At 45.9% G+C, this 20,234-nt stretch overlaps 11 non-coding genes across 11 annotated transcripts; all 11 read right to left on the bottom strand.

The window, feature by feature from the left end:
- Positions 1 to 671: 671 nt before the first annotated feature.
- Positions 672 to 744, bottom strand: trnar-acg (transfer RNA arginine (anticodon ACG)). Its single transcript has one exon. It is a non-coding gene; the product is annotated as a tRNA-Arg (tRNA).
- Positions 745 to 3,167: 2,423 nt separating this feature from the next.
- Positions 3,168 to 3,240, bottom strand: trnar-acg (transfer RNA arginine (anticodon ACG)). Its single transcript has one exon. It is a non-coding gene; the product is annotated as a tRNA-Arg (tRNA).
- Positions 3,241 to 4,694: 1,454 nt separating this feature from the next.
- trnav-uac (transfer RNA valine (anticodon UAC)) lies at positions 4,695 to 4,767 on the bottom strand. Its single transcript has one exon. It is a non-coding gene; the product is annotated as a tRNA-Val (tRNA).
- A 1,910-nt stretch (positions 4,768 to 6,677) lies between these two features.
- trnav-uac (transfer RNA valine (anticodon UAC)) lies at positions 6,678 to 6,750 on the bottom strand. Its single transcript has one exon. It is a non-coding gene; the product is annotated as a tRNA-Val (tRNA).
- Positions 6,751 to 9,182: 2,432 nt separating this feature from the next.
- trnav-uac (transfer RNA valine (anticodon UAC)) lies at positions 9,183 to 9,255 on the bottom strand. Its single transcript has one exon. It is a non-coding gene; the product is annotated as a tRNA-Val (tRNA).
- Positions 9,256 to 11,165: 1,910 nt separating this feature from the next.
- On the bottom strand, positions 11,166 to 11,238 carry trnav-aac (transfer RNA valine (anticodon AAC)). The gene has a single exon. It is a non-coding gene; the product is annotated as a tRNA-Val (tRNA).
- A 907-nt stretch (positions 11,239 to 12,145) lies between these two features.
- trnar-acg (transfer RNA arginine (anticodon ACG)) lies at positions 12,146 to 12,218 on the bottom strand. The gene has a single exon. It is a non-coding gene; the product is annotated as a tRNA-Arg (tRNA).
- Positions 12,219 to 14,641: 2,423 nt separating this feature from the next.
- trnar-acg (transfer RNA arginine (anticodon ACG)) lies at positions 14,642 to 14,714 on the bottom strand. Its single transcript has one exon. It is a non-coding gene; the product is annotated as a tRNA-Arg (tRNA).
- Positions 14,715 to 16,168: 1,454 nt separating this feature from the next.
- Positions 16,169 to 16,241, bottom strand: trnav-uac (transfer RNA valine (anticodon UAC)). The gene has a single exon. It is a non-coding gene; the product is annotated as a tRNA-Val (tRNA).
- Positions 16,242 to 18,151: 1,910 nt separating this feature from the next.
- trnav-uac (transfer RNA valine (anticodon UAC)) lies at positions 18,152 to 18,224 on the bottom strand. The gene has a single exon. It is a non-coding gene; the product is annotated as a tRNA-Val (tRNA).
- A 907-nt stretch (positions 18,225 to 19,131) lies between these two features.
- On the bottom strand, positions 19,132 to 19,204 carry trnar-acg (transfer RNA arginine (anticodon ACG)). Its single transcript has one exon. It is a non-coding gene; the product is annotated as a tRNA-Arg (tRNA).
- Between the last annotated feature and the right edge of the window lie 1,030 nt (positions 19,205 to 20,234).

Genomic DNA, 20,234 nt, shown 5'->3' with positions numbered 1-20,234 from the left:
CTGACTGGAGAGCTGCATCTTAACGCTGACCTTCCGGACCTCGGCCTCCTGAAATGTTCCAAAGAAGCTCAACAAACACTCGAGGAACAGCAGCGCATCTTTCCACTGGGCTCAATACAGCTTTCACACTCATAGTGTGTGCAACCGTCTCACACTGTAAATGCTGCCCCCATTCTGTGTGTACTACCATCGCAGATTTGGGTTTGAATCTTGTTTCCACTTCGTCTTTGTATCCGGGCGGTAGTTGCTGAGAGCTGGCACAGACACAGCGGCTGGAATGGCCTCATACTGTGGTGTAATTATTCTCTCATTCGATGCTCACCTCACTCTGTGGCCAGGGAACCCTAGGCCTTTTCTCATTTAATCTCTCCTGACTTGCACCCTGTCAGAGCGCTTTCCTGTTATTCTGTTTGCTCCCACCGGGATTTGACTTGGTTAAAACGTCCGACATTTCTAACCCGCCCCGGTTTTAATGAAAGGTGATGGTGAAAGACGTGCTTTGTTGTCCTGTCGACAAATGCCGCCTGACTCGCTGAGTTGTTCCAGTATCTTCCGCAGATGTCGGATCAACTTTCGATACGAGAATTGAAGACGTTCTGCTCACTTTGCTCTGCATCAAGAATCAGCTGTCCCACCCAGTGAGTTAAAGCGCACGCCAAAAGTTCGAATTCCGAGCCAGCCAGGAGTCGAACCTAGAATCTCCTGATTCGTAGTCAGACGCGTTATCCATTGCGCCACTGGCCCAGCCGGGTGCATGCATTTTGCTATTCCTTGTTGAGCCTCTGTGGCGCATTCGGCGGGATTCATTCACATTGGGTTTCCTTTGAGAAGCTGAGCTCACACAGCAGGGAACCAATACGTTCCCGAGACAATCAAGACATTTTCTAAAAGCTTGTCTATGTGTGGATATTCACTTACTTCTATTGACTTATTCCAGTAGATTCAGGCAGCTCTCTGTATGTTTCATTTTATTCAGTTCAACAACATCAGACTGTGTAACCTCTCTTCCCCCTCCACCATCTACTTCTTCCCCCTCCACCATCTGTATCCATCATCTTATTTTAATTCCTTGCATTGATATGTTTTACCCTCAGCATTGCCCCCCTCCCCCAGCCCATACCATCCTACTTGAGCAATCTGATCCCTGTCGCCAATTGTTCGCTGACACACTGCTTACTTTCTGCGATTAACACATTCTGATCTCTTGAGGCGCCACTATCAGCACCTTGATTAGCCTCATTTACATTCCCTTTTTCTTTCTGTCCGAGACATTTTCGTCATTTTCCACCTATTGCTGACCACTCTATCGAGGCCCAATAGGGCACGCCAACCCCGCCCCATCCACATTAGTCTGAATCTGACCCCATTTCCAGTTCTCCAGCTTTGACAAAGAGTCACCCAGGCCCGGAACGACCGCTGCCATCTCGCTCCACAGAGGCTGTCAGTCCTGCTGAGATTGTCCAGTATGTTCTGTTTTTGTTTCAGAATGAAGCATCCGCAGTAAGTTGCATTTGTCGTTCATTTAGACATGTTTGAGATGGTGAATAAGTAGGTGTATCTGCATTAGTAAATGCATGAAATTCAGTTGTGGATGAACTAGCTCCGCATATCCAAAATAAGAAGGTCCTTTTCTTCTCATTGCCTGTCGAAAATTCAGTGCTTGTGACTTAATGTGGAATTTATTTTAGTGGCTCATGAGAGTCTAAACCTCATAATCCTCGAACATACGAGATGGGGGAACAAAAGTACTTTGTGCAAACATTCCTCACACAACATGAGAAGCACTTGATGTTTCTACCCGGTATGGCCCCGGGGACCTTTCGCATGTTAGGGGAATGTGCTAACCACTACACTACAGAAACCGCTGGCGGTGCAGTAATCAATGGACTTGTGCAATGTTCAACCTCACTGTGTTGCTGCAGATTCTCATGGTTCGTCTGAGAGGCCATGTCACTTATTACAAGAAGACAGCCGTTTCTTTAAAACCGATGTCTCAACTTATAAAACAATCAGGAATCGAACTTTACAGACCTGAAGATAAGTTATGCTTGAAGTGGAAGTTAAATTGAGAAGGCAGGGCTTTCGAAAATAACCACAACCATACGGGTGCATGCATTTTGCTATTCCTCGTTGATGAAGACCAGTTACGAGATTGCGGCAATAGTCAGCAACAGACTAAACTGGAAGTACGAGATGTTTCTGCTCGGTTTCGAACTTTTCGCGTGTTAGGCGAATGTGATAACCACTACACTACAGAAACAGCTGGCAATCAACGGACGTGTACAATGTGCAACCTCACTGTGTTGCTGCAGATTCGCATGGTGAGGCTGAGAGGCTAGGCCACTTATTACAAGACGACTGCTGTTTCTTTAAAAAACAGATGTTTCAACATATAAAACCACGAGATGTAGAAATTAGATCGAACTTAACATGATCTGCGTTAACTTCACAGGGACGTGACCCATCTAATCCACAGAGCCAAAGTGGAGAATTGAACTGACTGGAGAGCTGCATCTTAACGCTGACCTCCAGGACCTCGGCCTCCTGAAATGTTCCAAAGAAGCTCAACAAACACTCGAGGAACAGCAGCGCATCTTTCCACTGGGCTCAATACAGCTTTCACACTCATAGTGTGTGCAACAGTCTCACACTGTAAATGCTGCCCCCACTCTGTGTGTACTTCCATCGCAGATTTGGGTTTAAATCTTGTTTCCACTTGTTCTTTGTATCCGGGCGGTAGTTGTTGAGAGCTGGCACAGACACAGCGGCTGGAATGGCCTTATACTGTGGTGTAATTATTCTCTCATTCGATTCTCACCTCACTCTGTGGCCAGGGAACCCTTGGCCTTTTCTCATTTAATCTCTCCTGGCTTGCACCCTGTCAGAGCGCTTTCCTGTTGTTCTGTTTGCTCCCACCAGGATTTGACTTGGTTAAAACGTCCGACATTTCTAACCCGCCCCGGTTTTAATGAAAGGTGATGGTGAAAGACGTGCTTTGTTGTCCTGTCGACAAATGCCGCCTGACTCGCTGAGTTGTTCCAGTATCTTCCGCAGATGTCGGATCAACTTTCGATCCGAGAATTGAAGACGTTCTGCTCACTTTGCTCTGCATCAAGAATCAGCTGTCCCACCCAGTGAGTTAAAGCGCACGCCAAAAGTTCGAATTCCGAGCCAGCCAGGAGTCGAACCTAGAATCTCCTGATTCGTAGTCAGACGCGTTATCCATTGCGCCACTGGCCCAGCAGGGTGCAAGCATTTTGCTATTCCTTGTTGAGCCTCTGTGGCGCATTCGGCGGGATTCATTCACATTGGGTTTCCTTTGAGAAGCTGAGCTCACACAGCAGGGAACCAATACGTTCCCGAGACAATCAAGACATTTTCTAAAAGCTTGTCTATGTGTGGATATTCACTTACTTCTATTGACTTATTCCAGTAGATTCAGGCAGCTCTCTGCATGTTTCATTTTATTCAGTTCAACAACATCAGACTGTGTAACCTCTCTTCCCCCTCCACCATCTGCTTCTTCCCCCTCCACCATCTGTATCCATCATCTTATTTTAATTCCTTGCATTGATATGTTTTACCCTCAGCATTGCCCCCCTCCCCCAGCCCATACCATCCTACTTGAGCAATCTGATCCCTGTCGCCAATTGTTCGCTGACACACTGCTTACTTTCTGCGATTAACACATTCTGATCTCTTGAGGCGCCACTATCAGCACCTTGATTAGCCTCATTTACATTCCCTTTTTCTTTCTGTCCGAGACATTTTCGTCATTTTCCACCTATTGCTGACCACTCTATCGAGGCCCAATAGGGCACGCCAACCCCGCCCCATCCACATTAGTCTGAATCTGACCCCATTTCCAGTTCTCCAGCTTTGACAAAGAGTCACCCAGGCCCGGAACGACCGCTGCCATCTCGCTCCACAGAGGCTGTCAGTCCTGCTGAGATTGTCCAGTATGTTCTGTTTTTGTTTCAGAATGAAGCATCCGCAGTAAGTTGCATTTGTCGTTCATTTAGACATGTTTGAGATGGTGAATAAGTATGTTTATCTGCATTTGTAAATGCATGAAATTCTGTTGTGGATGAACTAGCTCCGAATATCCAAAATAAGAACGTCCTTTTCTTCTCATTGCCTGTCGAAAATTCAGTGCTTGTGACTTAATGTGGAATTTATTTTGGTGGCTCATGAGAGACTAATCCTCATAATCCTCGAACATACGAGATGGGGAACACAAGTACTTTGAGCAAACATTCCTCACACAACATGAGAAGCACTTGATGTTTCTACCCGGTATGGCCCCGGGGACCTTTCGCATGTTAGGGGAATGTGCTAACCACTACACTACAGAAACCGCTGGCGGTGCAGTAATCAATGGACTTGTGCAATGTTCAACCTCACTGTGTTGCTGCAGATTCTCATGGTTCGTCTGAGAGGCCATGTCACTTATTACAAGAAGACAGCCGTTTCTTTAAAACCGATGTCTCAACTTATAAAACAATCAGGAATCGAACTTTACAGACCTGAAGATAAGTTATGTTTTGCTTGAAGTGGAAGTTAAATTGAGAATGCAGGGCTTTCGTAAATAACCACAACCAGACGGGTGCATGCATTTTGCTATTCCTCGTTGATGAAGACCAGTTACGAGATTGCGGCAATAGTCAGCAACAGACTAAACTGGAAATACGAAATGTTTCTGCCCGGTTTCGAACCGGGGACCTTTCGCGTGTAAGGCGAATGTGATAACCACTACACTACAGAAACAGCTGGCAACCAGCGGACGTGTACAATGTGAAACCTCACTGTGTTGCTGCAGATTCGCATGGTGAGGCTGAGAGGCTAGGCCACTTATTACAAGACGACTGCTGTTTCTTACAGCTTTCACACTCATAGTGTGTGCAACAGTCTCACACTGTAAATGCTGCCCCCATTCTGTGTGTCCTTCCATCGCAGATTTGGGTTTGAATCTTGTTTCCACTTCTTCTTTGTATCCGGGCGGTAGTTTTTGAGAGCTGGCACAGACACAGCGGCTGGAATGGCCTCATACTGTGGTGTAATTATTCTCTCATTCGATGCTCACCTCACTCTGTGGCCAGGGAACCCTAGGCCTTTTCTCATTTAATCTCTCCTGACTTGCACCCTGTCAGAGCGCTTTCCTGTTGTTCTGTTTGCTCCCACCAGGATTTGACTTGGTTAAAACGTCCGACATTTCTAACCCGTCCCGGTTTTAATGAAAGGTGATGGTGAAAGACAAGCTTTGTTGTCCTGTCGACAAATTCCGCCTGACTCGCTGAGTTGTTCCAGTATTTTCCGCAGATGTTAGATCGACTTTCGATGGCAATAACAGCGTGCTTCTGTTACTTTCCCGGGGCTCGTTGGTCTAGGGGTATGACATTCACTTACCTCTATTGACTAATTCCAGTTGATTCAGGCAGCCCTCTGTATATTTCATTTTATTCAGTTCAACAACATCAGACTGTGTAATCTCTCTTCTCCCTCCACCATCTGTTTATTTCCATCAAGTTATTTTCATTCCTTCCATTGGTATGTTTTACCCTCAGCATTGCGCCCCTCCCCCCAGCCCATACCATCCTACTTGAGCAACCCTGTCGCCAATTGTTCGCTGACACACTGTTTTCTTTGTTCTGCTATTAACACATTCTGATCTCTTGAGGCGCCACTATCAGCAACTTTCTTAGCCTTGATTAGCCTCATTTACATTCCCTTTTTCTTTCTGTCCGAGACATTTTCGTCATTTTCCACCTATTGCTGACCACTCTATCGAGGCCCAATAGGGCACGCCAACCCCGCCCCATCCACATTTGTCTGAATCTGACCCCATTTCCAGTTCTCCAGCTTTGACAAAGAGTCACCCAGGCCCGGAACGACCGCTGCCATCTCGCTCCACAGAGGCCGTCAGTCCTGCTGAGATTGTCCAGTATGTTCTGTTTTTGTTTCAGAATGAAGCATCCGCAGTAAGTTGCATTTGTCGTTCATTTAGACATGTTTGAGATGGTGAATAAGTAGGTGTATCTGCATTAGTAAATGCATGAAATTCTGTTGTGGATGAACTAGCTCCGCATATCCAAAATAAGAAGGTCCTTTTCTTCTCATTGCCTGTCGAAAATTCAGTGCTTGTGACTTAATGTGGAATTTATTTTAGTGGCTCATGAGAGTCTAAACCTCATAATCCTCGAACATACGAGATGGGGGAACAAAAGTACTTTGTGCAAACATTCCTCACACAACATGAGAAGCACTTGATGTTTCTACCTGGTATGGCCCCGGGGACCTTTCGCATGTTAGGGGAATGTGCTAACCACTACACTACAGAAACCGCTGGCGGTGCAGTAATCATTGGACTTGTGCAATGTTCAACCTCACTGTGTTGCTGCAGCTTCTCATGGTTCGTCTGAGAGGCCATGTCACTTATTACAAGAAGACAGCCGTTTCTTTAAAACCGATGTCTCAACTTATAAAACAATCAGGAATCGAACTTTACAGACCTGAAGATAAGTTATGTTTTGCTTGAAGTGGAAGTTAAATTGAGAATGCAGGGCTTTCGTAAATAACCACAACCAGACGGGTGCATGCATTTTGCTATTCCTCGTTGATGAAGACCAGTTACGAGATTGCGACAATAGTCAGCAACAGACTAAACTGGAAGTTCGAGATGTTTCTGCCCGGTTTCGAACCGGGGACCTTTCGCGTGTAAGGCGAATGTGATAACCACTACACTACAGAAACAGCTGGCAATCAACGGACGTGTACAATGTGCAACCTCACTGTGTTGCTGCAGATTCGCATGGTGAGGCTGAGAGGCTAGGCCACTTATTACAAGACGACTGCTGTTTCTTTCAAAAACAGATGTTTCAACATATAAAACCACGAGATGTAGAAATTAGATCGAACTTAACATGATCTGCGTTAACTTCACAGGGACGTGACCCAACTAATCCACAGAGCCAAAGTGGAGAATTGAACTGACTGGAGAGCTGCATCTTAACGCTGACCTCCCGGACCTCGGCCTCCTGAAATGTTCCAAAGAAGCTCAACAAACACTCGAGGAACAGCAGCGCATCTTTCCACTGGGCTCAATACAGCTTTCACACTCATAGTGTGTGCAACCGTCTCACACTGTAAATGCTGCCCCCATTCTGTGTGTACTACCATCGCAGATTTGGGTTTGAATCTTGTTTCCACTTCGTCTTTGTATCCGGGCGGTAGTTGCTGAGAGCTGGCACAGACACAGCGGCTGGAATGGCCTCATACTGTGGTGTAATTATTCTCTCATTCGATGCTCACCTCACTCTGTGGCCAGGGAACCCTAGGCCTTTTCTCATTTAATCTCTCCTGACTTGCACCCTGTCAGAGCGCTTTCCTGTTATTCTGTTTGCTCCCACCGGGATTTGGCTTGGTTAAAACGTCCGACATTTCTAACCCGTCCCGGTTTTAATGAAAAGTGATGGTGAAATACGAGCTGTGTTGTCCTGTCGACAAATCCCGCCTGACTCGCTGAGTTGTTCCAGTATCTTCCGCAGATGTCGGATCAACTTTCGATACGAGAATTGAAGACGTTCTGCTCACTTTGCTCTGCATCAAGAATCAGCTGTCCCACCCAGTGAGTTAAAGCGCACGCCAAAAGTACGAATTCCGAGCCAGCCAGGAGTTGAACGTGGAATCTCCTGATTCATAGGCAGACGCGTTATCCCTTGCGCCACTGGCCCAGCCGGGTGCATGCATTTTGCTATTCCTTGTTGAGCCTCTGTGGCGCATTCGGCGGGATTCATTCACATTGGGTTTCCTTTGAGAAGCTGAGCTCACACAGCAGGGAACCAATACGTTCCCGAGACAATCAAGACATTTTCTAAAAGCTTGTCTATGTGTGGATATTCACTTACTTCTATTGACTTATTCCAGTAGATTCAGGCAGCTCTCTGTATGTTTCATTTTATTCAGTTCAACAACATCAGACTGTGTAACCTCTCTTCCCCCTCCACCATCTGCTTCTTCCCCCTCCACCATCTGTATCCATCATCTTATTTTAATTCCTTGCATTGATATGTTTTACCCTCAGCATTGCCCCCCTCCCCCAGCCCATACCATCCTACTTGAGCAATCTGATCCCTGTCGCCAATTGTTCGCTGACACACTGCTTACTTTCTGCGATTAACACATTCTGATCTCTTGAGGCGCCACTATCAGCACCTTGATTAGCCTCATTTACATTCCCTTTTTCTTTCTGTCCGAGACATTTTCGTCATTTTCCACCTATTGCTGACCACTCTATCGAGGCCCAATAGGGCACGCCAACCCCGCCCCATCCACATTAGTCTGAATCTGACCCCATTTCCAGTTCTCCAGCTTTGACAAAGAGTCACCCAGACCCGGACCGACCGCTGCCATCTCGCTCCACAGAGGCTGTCAGTCCTGCTGAGATTGTCCAGTATGTTCTGTTTTTGTTTCAGAATGAAGCATCCGCAGTAAGTTGCATTTGTCGTTCATTTAGACATGTTTGAGATGGTGAATAAGTATGTTTATCTGCATTTGTAAATGCATGAAATTCTGTTGTGGATGAACTAGCTCCGAATATCCAAGATAAGAAGGTCCTTTTCTTCTCATTGCCTGTCGAAAATTCAGTGCTTGTGACTTAATGTGGAATTTATTTTAGTGGCTCATGAGAGACTAATCCTCATAATCCTCGAACATACGAGATGGGGAACACAAGTACTTTGTGCAAACATTCCTCACACAACATGAGAAGCACTTGATGTTTCTACCCGGTATGGCCCCGGGGACCTTTCGCATGTTAGGGGAATGTGCTAACCACTACACTACAGAAACCGCTGGCGGTGCAGTAATCAATGGACTTGTGCAATGTTCAACCTCACTGTGTTGCTGCAGATTCTCATGGTTCATCTGAGAGGCCATGTCACTTATTACAAGAAGACAGCCGTTTCTTTAAAACCGATGTCTCAACTTATAAAACAATCAGGAATCGAACTTTACAGACGAAGATAAGTTATGTTTTGCTTGAAGTGGAAGTTAAATTGAGAATGCAGGGCTTTCGTAAATAACCACAACCAGACGGGTGCATGCATTTTGCTATTCCTCGTTGATGAAGACCAGTTACGAGATTGCGGCAATAGTCAGCAACAGACTAAACTGGAAATACGAGATGTTTCTGCCCGGTTTCGAACCGGGGACTTTTCGCGTGTAAGGCGAATGTGATAACCACTACACTACAGAAACAGCTGGCAATCAGCGGACGTGTACAATGTGCAACCTCACTGTGTTGCTGCAGATTCGCATGGTGAGGCTGAGAGGCTAGGCCACTTATTACAAGACGACTGCTGTTTCTTACAGCTTTCACACTCATAGTGTGTGCAACAGTCTCACACTGTAAATGCTGCCCCCATTCTGTGTGTCCTTCCATCGCAGATTTGGGTTTGAATCTTGTTTCCACTTCTTCTTTGTATCCGGGCGGTAGTTGTTGAGAGCTGGCACAGACACAGCGGCTGGAATGGCCTCATACTGTGGTGTAATTATTCTCTCATTCGATGCTCACCTCACTCTGTGGCCAGGGAACCCTAGGCCTTTTCTCATTTAATCTCTCCTGACTTGCACCCTGTCAGAGCGCTTTCCTGTTGTTCTGTTTGCTCCCACCAGGATTTGACTTGGTTAAAACGTCCGACATTTCTAACCCGTCCCGGTTTTAATGAAAGGTGATGGTGAAAGACAAGCTTTGTTGTCCTGTCGACAAATTCCGCCTGACTCGCTGAGTTGTTCCAGTATTTTCCGCAGATGTTAGATCGACTTTCGATGGCAATAACAGCGTGCTTCTGTTACTTTCCCGGGGCTCGTTGGTCTAGGGGTATGACATTCACTTACCTCTATTGACTAATTCCAGTTGATTCAGGCAGCCCTCTGTATATTTCATTTTATTCAGTTCAACAACATCAGACTGTGTAATCTCTCTTCTCCCTCCACCATCTGTTTATTTCCATCAAGTTATTTTCATTCCTTCCATTGGTATGTTTTACCCTCAGCATTGCGCCCCTCCCCCCAGCCCATACCATCCTACTTGAGCAACCCTGTCGCCAATTGTTCGCTGACACACTGTTTTCTTTGTTCTGCTATTAACACATTCTGATCTCTTGAGGCGCCACTATCAGCAACTTTCTTAGCCTTGATTAGCCTCATTTACATTCCCTTTTTCTTTCTGTCCGAGACATTTTCGTCATTTTCCACCTATTGCTGACCACTCTATCGAGGCCCAATAGGGCACGCCAACCCCGCCCCATCCACATTAGTCTGAATCTGACCCCATTTCCAGTTCTCCAGCTTTGACAAAGAGTCACCCAGGCCCGGAACGACCGCTGCCATCTCGCTCCACAGAGGCTGTCAGTCCTGCTGAGATTGTCCAGTATGTTCTGTTTTTGTTTCAGAATGAAGCATCCGCAGTAAGTTGCATTTGTCGTTCATTTAGACATGTTTGAGATGGTGAATAAGTATGTTTATCTGCATTTGTAAATGCATGAAATTCTGTTGTGGATGAACTAGCTCCGAATATCCAAAATAGGAAGGTCCTTTTCTTCTCATTGCCTGTCGAAAATTCAGTGCTTGTTACTTAATGTGGAATTTATTTCAGTGGCTCATGAGAGACTAAACCTCATAATCCTCGAACATACGAGATGGGGGAACAAAAGTACTTTGTGCAAACATTCCTCACACAACATGAGAAGCACTTGATGTTTCTACCCGGTATGGCCCCGGGGACCTTTCGCATGTTAGGGGAATGTGCTAACCACTACACTACAGAAACCGCTGGCGGTGCAGTAATCAATGGACTTGTGCAATGTTCAACCTCACTGTGTTGCTGCAGCTTCTCATGGTTCGTCTGAGAGGCCATGTCACTTATTACAAGAAGACAGCCGTTTCTTTAAAACCGATGTCTCAACTTATAAAACAATCAGGAATCGAACTTTACAGAACTGAAGATAAGTTATGTTTTGCTTGAAGTGGAAGTTAAATTGAGAAGGCAGGGCTTTCGAAAACAACCACAACCAGACGGGTGCATGCATTTTGCTATTTCTCGTTGATGAAGACCAGTTACGAGATTGCGGCAATAGTCAGCAACAGACTAAACTGGAAATACGAGATGTTTCCGCCCGGTTTCGAACCGGGGACCTTTCGCGTGTTAGGCGAATGTGATAACCACTACACTACAGAAACAGCTGGCAATCAACGGACGTGTACAATGTGCAACCTCACTGTGTTGCTGCAGATTCGCATGGTGAGGCTGAGAGGCTAGGCCACTTATTACAAGTCGACTGCTGTTTCTTTCAAAAACAGATGTTTCAACATATAAAACCACGAGATGTAGAAATTAGATCGAACTTAACATGATCTGCGTTAACTTCACAGGGACGTGACCCATCTAATCTACAGAGCCAAAGTGGAGAATTGAACTGACTGGAGAGCTGCATCTTAACGCTGACCTTCCGGACCTCGGCCTCCTGAAATGTTCCAAAGAAGCTCAACAAACACTCGAGGAACAGCAGCGCATCTTTCCACTGGGCTCAATACAGCTTTCACACTCATAGTGTGTGCAACCGTCTCACACTGTAAATGCTGCCCCCATTCTGTGTGTACTACCATCGCAGATTTGGGTTTGAATCTTGTTTCCACTTCGTCTTTGTATCCGGGCGGTAGTTGCTGAGAGCTGGCACAGACACAGCGGCTGGAATGGCCTCATACTGTGGTGTAATTATTCTCTCATTCGATGCTCACCTCACTCTGTGGCCAGGGAACCCTAGGCCTTTTCTCATTTAATCTCTCCTGACTTGCACCCTGTCAGAGCGCTTTCCTGTTATTCTGTTTGCTCCCACCGGGATTTGACTTGGTTAAAACGTCCGACATTTCTAACCCGCCCCGGTTTTAATGAAAGGTGATGGTGAAAGACGTGCTTTGTTGTCCTGTCGACAAATGCCGCCTGACTCGCTGAGTTGTTCCAGTATCTTCCGCAGATGTCGGATCAACTTTCGATACGAGAATTGAAGACGTTCTGCTCACTTTGCTCTGCATCAAGAATCAGCTGTCCCACCCAGTGAGTTAAAGCGCACGCCAAAAGTTCGAATTCCGAGCCAGCCAGGAGTCGAACCTAGAATCTCCTGATTCGTAGTCAGACGCGTTATCCATTGCGCCACTGGCCCAGCCGGGTGCATGCATTTTGCTATTCCTTGTTGAGCCTCTGTGGCGCATTCGGCGGGATTCATTCACATTGGGTTTCCTTTGAGAAGCTGAGCTCACACAGCAGGGAACCAATACGTTCCCGAGACAATCAAGACATTTTCTAAAAGCTTGTCTATGTGTGGATATTCACTTACTTCTATTGACTTATTCCAGTAGATTCAGGCAGCTCTCTGTATGTTTCATTTTATTCAGTTCAACAACATCAGACTGTGTAACCTCTCTTCCCCCTCCACCATCTACTTCTTCCCCCTCCACCATCTGTATCCATCATCTTATTTTAATTCCTTGCATTGATATGTTTTACCCTCAGCATTGCCCCCCTCCCCCAGCCCATACCATCCTACTTGAGCAATCTGATCCCTGTCGCCAATTGTTCGCTGACACACTGCTTACTTTCTGCGATTAACACATTCTGATCTCTTGAGGCGCCACTATCAGCACCTTGATTAGCCTCATTTACATTCCCTTTTTCTTTCTGTCCGAGACATTTTCGTCATTTTCCACCTATTGCTGACCACTCTATCGAGGCCCAATAGGGCACGCCAACCCCGCCCCATCCACATTAGTCTGAATCTGACCCCATTTCCAGTTCTCCAGCTTTGACAAAGAGTCACCCAGGCCCGGAACGACCGCTGCCATCTCGCTCCACAGAGGCTGTCAGTCCTGCTGAGATTGTCCAGTATGTTCTGTTTTTGTTTCAGAATGAAGCATCCGCAGTAAGTTGCATTTGTCGTTCATTTAGACATGTTTGAGATGGTGAATAAGTAGGTGTATCTGCATTAGTAAATGCATGAAATTCAGTTGTGGATGAACTAGCTCCGCATATCCAAAATAAGAAGGTCCTTTTCTTCTCATTGCCTGTCGAAAATTCAGTGCTTGTGACTTAATGTGGAATTTATTTTAGTGGCTCATGAGAGTCTAAACCTCATAATCCTCGAACATACGAGATGGGGGAACAAAAGTACTTTGTGCAAACATTCCTCACACAACATGAGAAGCACTTGATGTTTCTACCCGGTATGGCCCCGGGGACCTTTCGCATGTTAGGGGAATGTGCTAACCACTACACTACAGAAACCGCTGGCGGTGCAGTAATCAATGGACTTGTGCAATGTTCAACCTCACTGTGTTGCTGCAGATTCTCATGGTTCGTCTGAGAGGCCATGTCACTTATTACAAGAAGACAGCCGTTTCTTTAAAACCGATGTCTCAACTTATAAAACAATCAGGAATCGAACTTTACAGACCTGAAGATAAGTTATGCTTGAAGTGGAAGTTAAATTGAGAAGGCAGGGCTTTCGAAAATAACCACAACCATACGGGTGCATGCATTTTGCTATTCCTCGTTGATGAAGACCAGTTACGAGATTGCGGCAATAGTCAGCAACAGACTAAACTGGAAGTACGAGATGTTTCTGCTCGGTTTCGAACTTTTCGCGTGTTAGGCGAATGTGATAACCACTACACTACAGAAACAGCTGGCAATCAACGGACGTGTACAATGTGCAACCTCACTGTGTTGCTGCAGATTCGCATGGTGAGGCTGAGAGGCTAGGCCACTTATTACAAGACGACTGCTGTTTCTTTAAAAAACAGATGTTTCAACATATAAAACCACGAGATGTAGAAATTAGATCGAACTTAACATGATCTGCGTTAACTTCACAGGGACGTGACCCATCTAATCCACAGAGCCAAAGTGGAGAATTGAACTGACTGGAGAGCTGCATCTTAACGCTGACCTCCAGGACCTCGGCCTCCTGAAATGTTCCAAAGAAGCTCAACAAACACTCGAGGAACAGCAGCGCATCTTTCCACTGGGCTCAATACAGCTTTCACACTCATAGTGTGTGCAACAGTCTCACACTGTAAATGCTGCCCCCACTCTGTGTGTACTTCCATCGCAGATTTGGGTTTAAATCTTGTTTCCACTTGTTCTTTGTATCCGGGCGGTAGTTGTTGAGAGCTGGCACAGACACAGCGGCTGGAATGGCCTTATACTGTGGTGTAATTATTCTCTCATTCGATTCTCACCTCACTCTGTGGCCAGGGAACCCTTGGCCTTTTCTCATTTAATCTCTCCTGGCTTGCACCCTGTCAGAGCGCTTTCCTGTTGTTCTGTTTGCTCCCACCAGGATTTGACTTGGTTAAAACGTCCGACATTTCTAACCCGCCCCGGTTTTAATGAAAGGTGATGGTGAAAGACGTGCTTTGTTGTCCTGTCGACAAATGCCGCCTGACTCGCTGAGTTGTTCCAGTATCTTCCGCAGATGTCGGATCAACTTTCGATCCGAGAATTGAAGACGTTCTGCTCACTTTGCTCTGCATCAAGAATCAGCTGTCCCACCCAGTGAGTTAAAGCGCACGCCAAAAGTTCGAATTCCGAGCCAGCCAGGAGTCGAACCTAGAATCTCCTGATTCGTAGTCAGACGCGTTATCCATTGCGCCACTGGCCCAGCCGGGTGCATGCATTTTGCTATTCCTTGTTGAGCCTCTGTGGCGCATTCGGCGGGATTCATTCACATTGGGTTTCCTTTGAGAAGCTGAGCTCACACAGCAGGGAACCAATACGTTCCCGAGACAATCAAGACATTTTCTAAAAGCTTGTCTATGTGTGGATATTCACTTACTTCTATTGACTTATTCCAGTAGATTCAGGCAGCTCTCTGCATGTTTCATTTTATTCAGTTCAACAACATCAGACTGTGTAACCTCTCTTCCCCCTCCACCATCTGCTTCTTCCCCCTCCACCATCTGTATCCATCATCTTATTTTAATTCCTTGCATTGATATGTTTTACCCTCAGCATTGCCCCCCTCCCCCAGCCCATACCATCCTACTTGAGCAATCTGATCCCTGTCGCCAATTGTTCGCTGACACACTGCTTACTTTCTGCGATTAACACATTCTGATCTCTTGAGGCGCCACTATCAGCACCTTGATTAGCCTCATTTACATTCCCTTTTTCTTTCTGTCCGAGACATTTTCGTCATTTTCCACCTATTGCTGACCACTCTATCGAGGCCCAATAGGGCACGCCAACCCCGCCCCATCCACATTAGTCTGAATCTGACCCCATTTCCAGTTCTCCAGCTTTGACAAAGAGTCACCCAGGCCCGGAACGACCGCTGCCATCTCGCTCCACAGAGGCTGTCAGTCCTGCTGAGATTGTCCAGTATGTTCTGTTTTTGTTTCAGAATGAAGCATCCGCAGTAAGTTGCATTTGTCGTTCATTTAGACATGTTTGAGATGGTGAATAAGTATGTTTATCTGCATTTGTAAATGCATGAAATTCTGTTGTGGATGAACTAGCTCCGAATATCCAAAATAAGAAGGTCCTTTTCTTCTCATTGCCTGTCGAAAATTCAGTGCTTGTGACTTAATGTGGAATTTATTTTGGTGGCTCATGAGAGACTAATCCTCATAATCCTCGAACATACGAGATGGGGAACACAAGTACTTTGAGCAAACATTCCTCACACAACATGAGAAGCACTTGATGTTTCTACCCGGTATGGCCCCGGGGACCTTTCGCATGTTAGGGGAATGTGCTAACCACTACACTACAGAAACCGCTGGCGGTGCAGTAATCAATGGACTTGTGCAATGTTCAACCTCACTGTGTTGCTGCAGATTCTCATGGTTCGTCTGAGAGGCCATGTCACTTATTACAAGAAGACAGCCGTTTCTTTAAAACCGATGTCTCAACTTATAAAACAATCAGGAATCGAACTTTACAGACCTGAAGATAAGTTATGTTTTGCTTGAAGTGGAAGTTAAATTGAGAATGCAGGGCTTTCGTAAATAACCACAACCAGACGGGTGCATGCATTTTGCTATTCCTCGTTGATGAAGACCAGTTACGAGATTGCGGCAATAGTCAGCAACAGACTAAACTGGAAATACGAAATGTTTCTGCCCGGTTTCGAACCGGGGACCTTTCGCGTGTAAGGCGAATATGATAACCACTACACTACAGAAACAGCTGGCAACCAGCGGACGTGTACAATGTGAAACCTCACTGTGTTGCTGCAGATTCGCATGGTGAGGCTGAGAGTCTAGGCCACTTATTACAAGACGACTGCTGTTTCTTACAGCTTTCACACTCATAGTGTGTGCAACAGTCTCACACTGTAAATGCTGCCCCCATTCTGTGTGTCCTTCCATCGCAGATTTGGGTTTGAATCTTGTTTCCACTTCTTCTTTGTATCCGGGCGGTAGTTTTTGAGAGCTGGCACAGACACAGCGGCTGGAATGGCCTCATACTGTGGTGTAATTATTCTCTCATTCGATGCTCACCTCACTCTGTGGCCAGGGAACCCTAGGCCTTTTCTCATTTAATCTCTCCTGACTTGCACCCTGTCAGAGCGCTTTCCTGTTGTTCTGTTTGCTCCCACCAGGATTTGACTTGGTTAAAACGTCCGACATTTCTAACCCGTCCCGGTTTTAATGAAAGGCGATGGTGAAAGACAAGCTTTGTTGTCCTGTCGACAAATTCCGCCTGACTCGCTGAGTTGTTCCAGTATTTTCCGCAGATGTTAGATCGACTTTCGATGGCAATAACAGCGTGCTTCTGTTACTTTCCCGGGGCTCGTTGGTCTAGGGGTATGACATTCACTTACCTCTATTGACTAATTCCAGTTGATTCAGGCAGCCCTCTGTATATTTCATTTTATTCAGTTCAACAACATCAGACTGTGGAATCTCTCTTCTCCCTCCACCATCTGTTTATTTCCATCAAGTTATTTTCATTCCTTCCATTGGTATGTTTTACCCTCAGCATTGCGCCCCTCCCCCCAGCCCATACCATCCTACTTGAGCAACCCTGTCGCCAATTGTTCGCTGACACACTGTTTTCTTTGTTCTGCTATTAACACATTCTGATCTCTTGAGGCGCCACTATCAGCAACTTTCTTAGCCTTGATTAGCCTCATTTACATTCCCTTTTTCTTTCTGTCCGAGACATTTTCGTCATTTTCCACCTATTGCTGACCACTCTATCGAGGCCCAATAGGGCACGCCAACCCCGCCCCATCCACATTTGTCTGAATCTGACCCCATTTCCAGTTCTCCAGCTTTGACAAAGAGTCACCCAGGCCCGGAACGACCGCTGCCATCTCGCTCCACAGAGGCCGTCAGTCCTGCTGAGATTGTCCAGTATGTTCTGTTTTTGTTTCAGAATGAAGCATCCGCAGTAAGTTGCATTTGTCGTTCATTTAGACATGTTTGAGATGGTGAATAAGTAGGTGTATCTGCATTAGTAAATGCATGAAATTCTGTTGTGGATGAACTAGCTCCGCATATCCAAAATAAGAAGGTCCTTTTCTTCTCATTGCCTGTCGAAAATTCAGTGCTTGTGACTTAATGTGGAATTTATTTTAGTGGCTCATGAGAGTCTAAACCTCATAATCCTCGAACATACGAGATGGGGGAACAAAAGTACTTTGTGCAAACATTCCTCACACAACATGAGAAGCACTTGATGTTTCTACCTGGTATGGCCCCGGGGACCTTTCGCATGTTAGGGGAATGTGCTAACCACTACACTACAGAAACCGCTGGCGGTGCAGTAATCATTGGACTTGTGCAATGTTCAACCTCACTGTGTTGCTGCAGCTTCTCATGGTTCGTCTGAGAGGCCATGTCACTTATTACAAGAAGACAGCCGTTTCTTTAAAACCGATGTCTCAACTTATAAAACAATCAGGAATCGAACTTTACAGACCTGTAGATAAGTTATGTTTTGCTTGAAGTGGAAGTTAAATTGAGAATGCAGGGCTTTCGTAAATAACCACAACCAGACGGGTGCATGCATTTTGCTATTCCTCGTTGATGAAGACCAGTTACGAGATTGCGACAATAGTCAGCAACAGACTAAACTGGAAGTTCGAGATGTTTCTGCCCGGTTTCGAACCGGGGACCTTTCGCGTGTAAGGCGAATGTGATAACCACTACACTACAGAAACAGCTGGCAATCAACGGACGTGTACAATGTGCAACCTCACTGTGTTGCTGCAGATTCGCATGGTGAGGCTGAGAGGCTAGGCCACTTATTACAAGACGACTGCTGTTTCTTTCAAAAACAGATGTTTCAACATATAAAACCACGAGATGTAGAAATTAGATCGAACTTAACATGATCTGCGTTAACTTCACAGGGACGTGACCCAACTAATCCACAGAGCCAAAGTGGAGAATTGAACTGACTGGAGAGCTGCATCTTAACGCTGACCTCCCGGACCTCGGCCTCCTGAAATGTTCCAAAGAAGCTCAACAAACACTCGAGGAACAGCAGCGCATCTTTCCACTGGGCTCAATACAGCTTTCACACTCATAGTGTGTGCAACCGTCTCACACTGTAAATGCTGCCCCCATTCTGTGTGTACTACCATCGCAGATTTGGGTTTGAATCTTGTTTCCACTTCGTCTTTGTATCCGGGCGGTAGTTGCTGAGAGCTGGCACAGACACAGCGGCTGGAATGGCCTCATACTGTGGTGTAATTATTCTCTCATTCGATGCTCACCTCACTCTGTGGCCAGGGAACCCTAGGCCTTTTCTCATTTAATCTCTCCTGACTTGCACCCTGTCAGAGCGCTTTCCTGTTATTCTGTTTGCTCCCACCGGGATTTGACTTGGTTAAAACGTCCGACATTTCTAACCCGTCCCGGTTTTAATGAAAAGTGATGGTGAAAGACGAGCTGTGTTGTCCTGTCGACAAATGCCGCCTGACTCGCTGAGTTGTTCCAGTATCTTCCGCAGATGTCGGATCAACTTTCGATACGAGAATTGAAGACGTTCTGCTCACTTTGCTCTGCATCAAGAATCAGCTGTCCCACCCAGTGAGTTAAAGCGCACGCCAAAAGTTCGAATTCCGAGCCAGCCAGGAGTCGAACCTGGAAACTCCTGATTCGTAGTCAGACGCGTTATCCATTGCGCCACTGGCCCAGCCGGGTGCATGCATTTTGCTATTCCTTGTTGAGCCTCTGTGGCGCATTCGGCGGGATTCATTCACATTGGGTTTCCTTTGAGAAGCTGAGCTCACACAGCAGGGAACCAATACGTTCCCGAGACAATCAAGACATTTTCTAAAAGCTTGTCTATGTGTGGATATTCACTTACTTCTATTGACTTATTCCAGTATATTCAGGCAGCTCTCTGTATGTTTCATTTTATTCAGTTCAACAACATCAGACTGTGTAACCTCTCTTCCCCCTCCACCATCTGCTTCTTCCCCCTCCACCATCTGTATCCATCATCTTATTTTAATTCCTTGCATTGATATGTTTTACCCTCAGCATTGCCCCCCTCCCCCAGCCCATACCATCCTACTTGAGCAATCTGATCCCTGTCGCCAATTGTTCGCTGACACACTGCTTACTTTCTGCGATTAACACATTCTGATCTCTTGAGGCGCCACTATCAGCACCTTGATTAGCCTCATTTACATTCCCTTTTTCTTTCTGTCCGAGACATTTTCGTCATTTTCCACCTATTGCTGACCACTCTATCGAGGCCCAATAGGGCACGCCAACCCCGCCCCATCCACATTAGTCTGAATCTGACCCCATTTCCAGTTCTCCAGCTTTGACAAAGAGTCACCCAGACCCGGACCGACCGCTGCCATCTCGCTCCACAGAGGCTGTCAGTCCTGCTGAGATTGTCCAGTATGTTCTGTTTTTGTTTCAGAATGAAGCATCCGCAGTAAGTTGCATTTGTCGTTCATTTAGACATGTTTGAGATGGTGAATAAGTATGTTTATCTGCATTTGTAAATGCATGAAATTCTGTTGTGGATGAACTAGCTCCGAATATCCAAAATAAGAAGGTCCTTTTCTTCTCATTGCCTGTCGAAAATTCAGTGCTTGTGACTTAATGTGGAATTTATTTTAGTGGCTCATGAGAGACTAATCCTCATAATCCTCGAACATACGAGATGGGGAACACAAGTACTTTGTGAAAACATTCCTCACACAACA

Source organism: Scyliorhinus torazame, chromosome 5 (genome assembly GCF_047496885.1).
Source record: "Scyliorhinus torazame isolate Kashiwa2021f chromosome 5, sScyTor2.1, whole genome shotgun sequence".
Taxonomy (NCBI): Eukaryota; Metazoa; Chordata; class Chondrichthyes; order Carcharhiniformes; family Scyliorhinidae; genus Scyliorhinus; species Scyliorhinus torazame.
The sequence above is the reverse complement of the archived record's forward strand: the minus strand, read 5'-3'. Positions and strand labels throughout refer to the sequence as shown.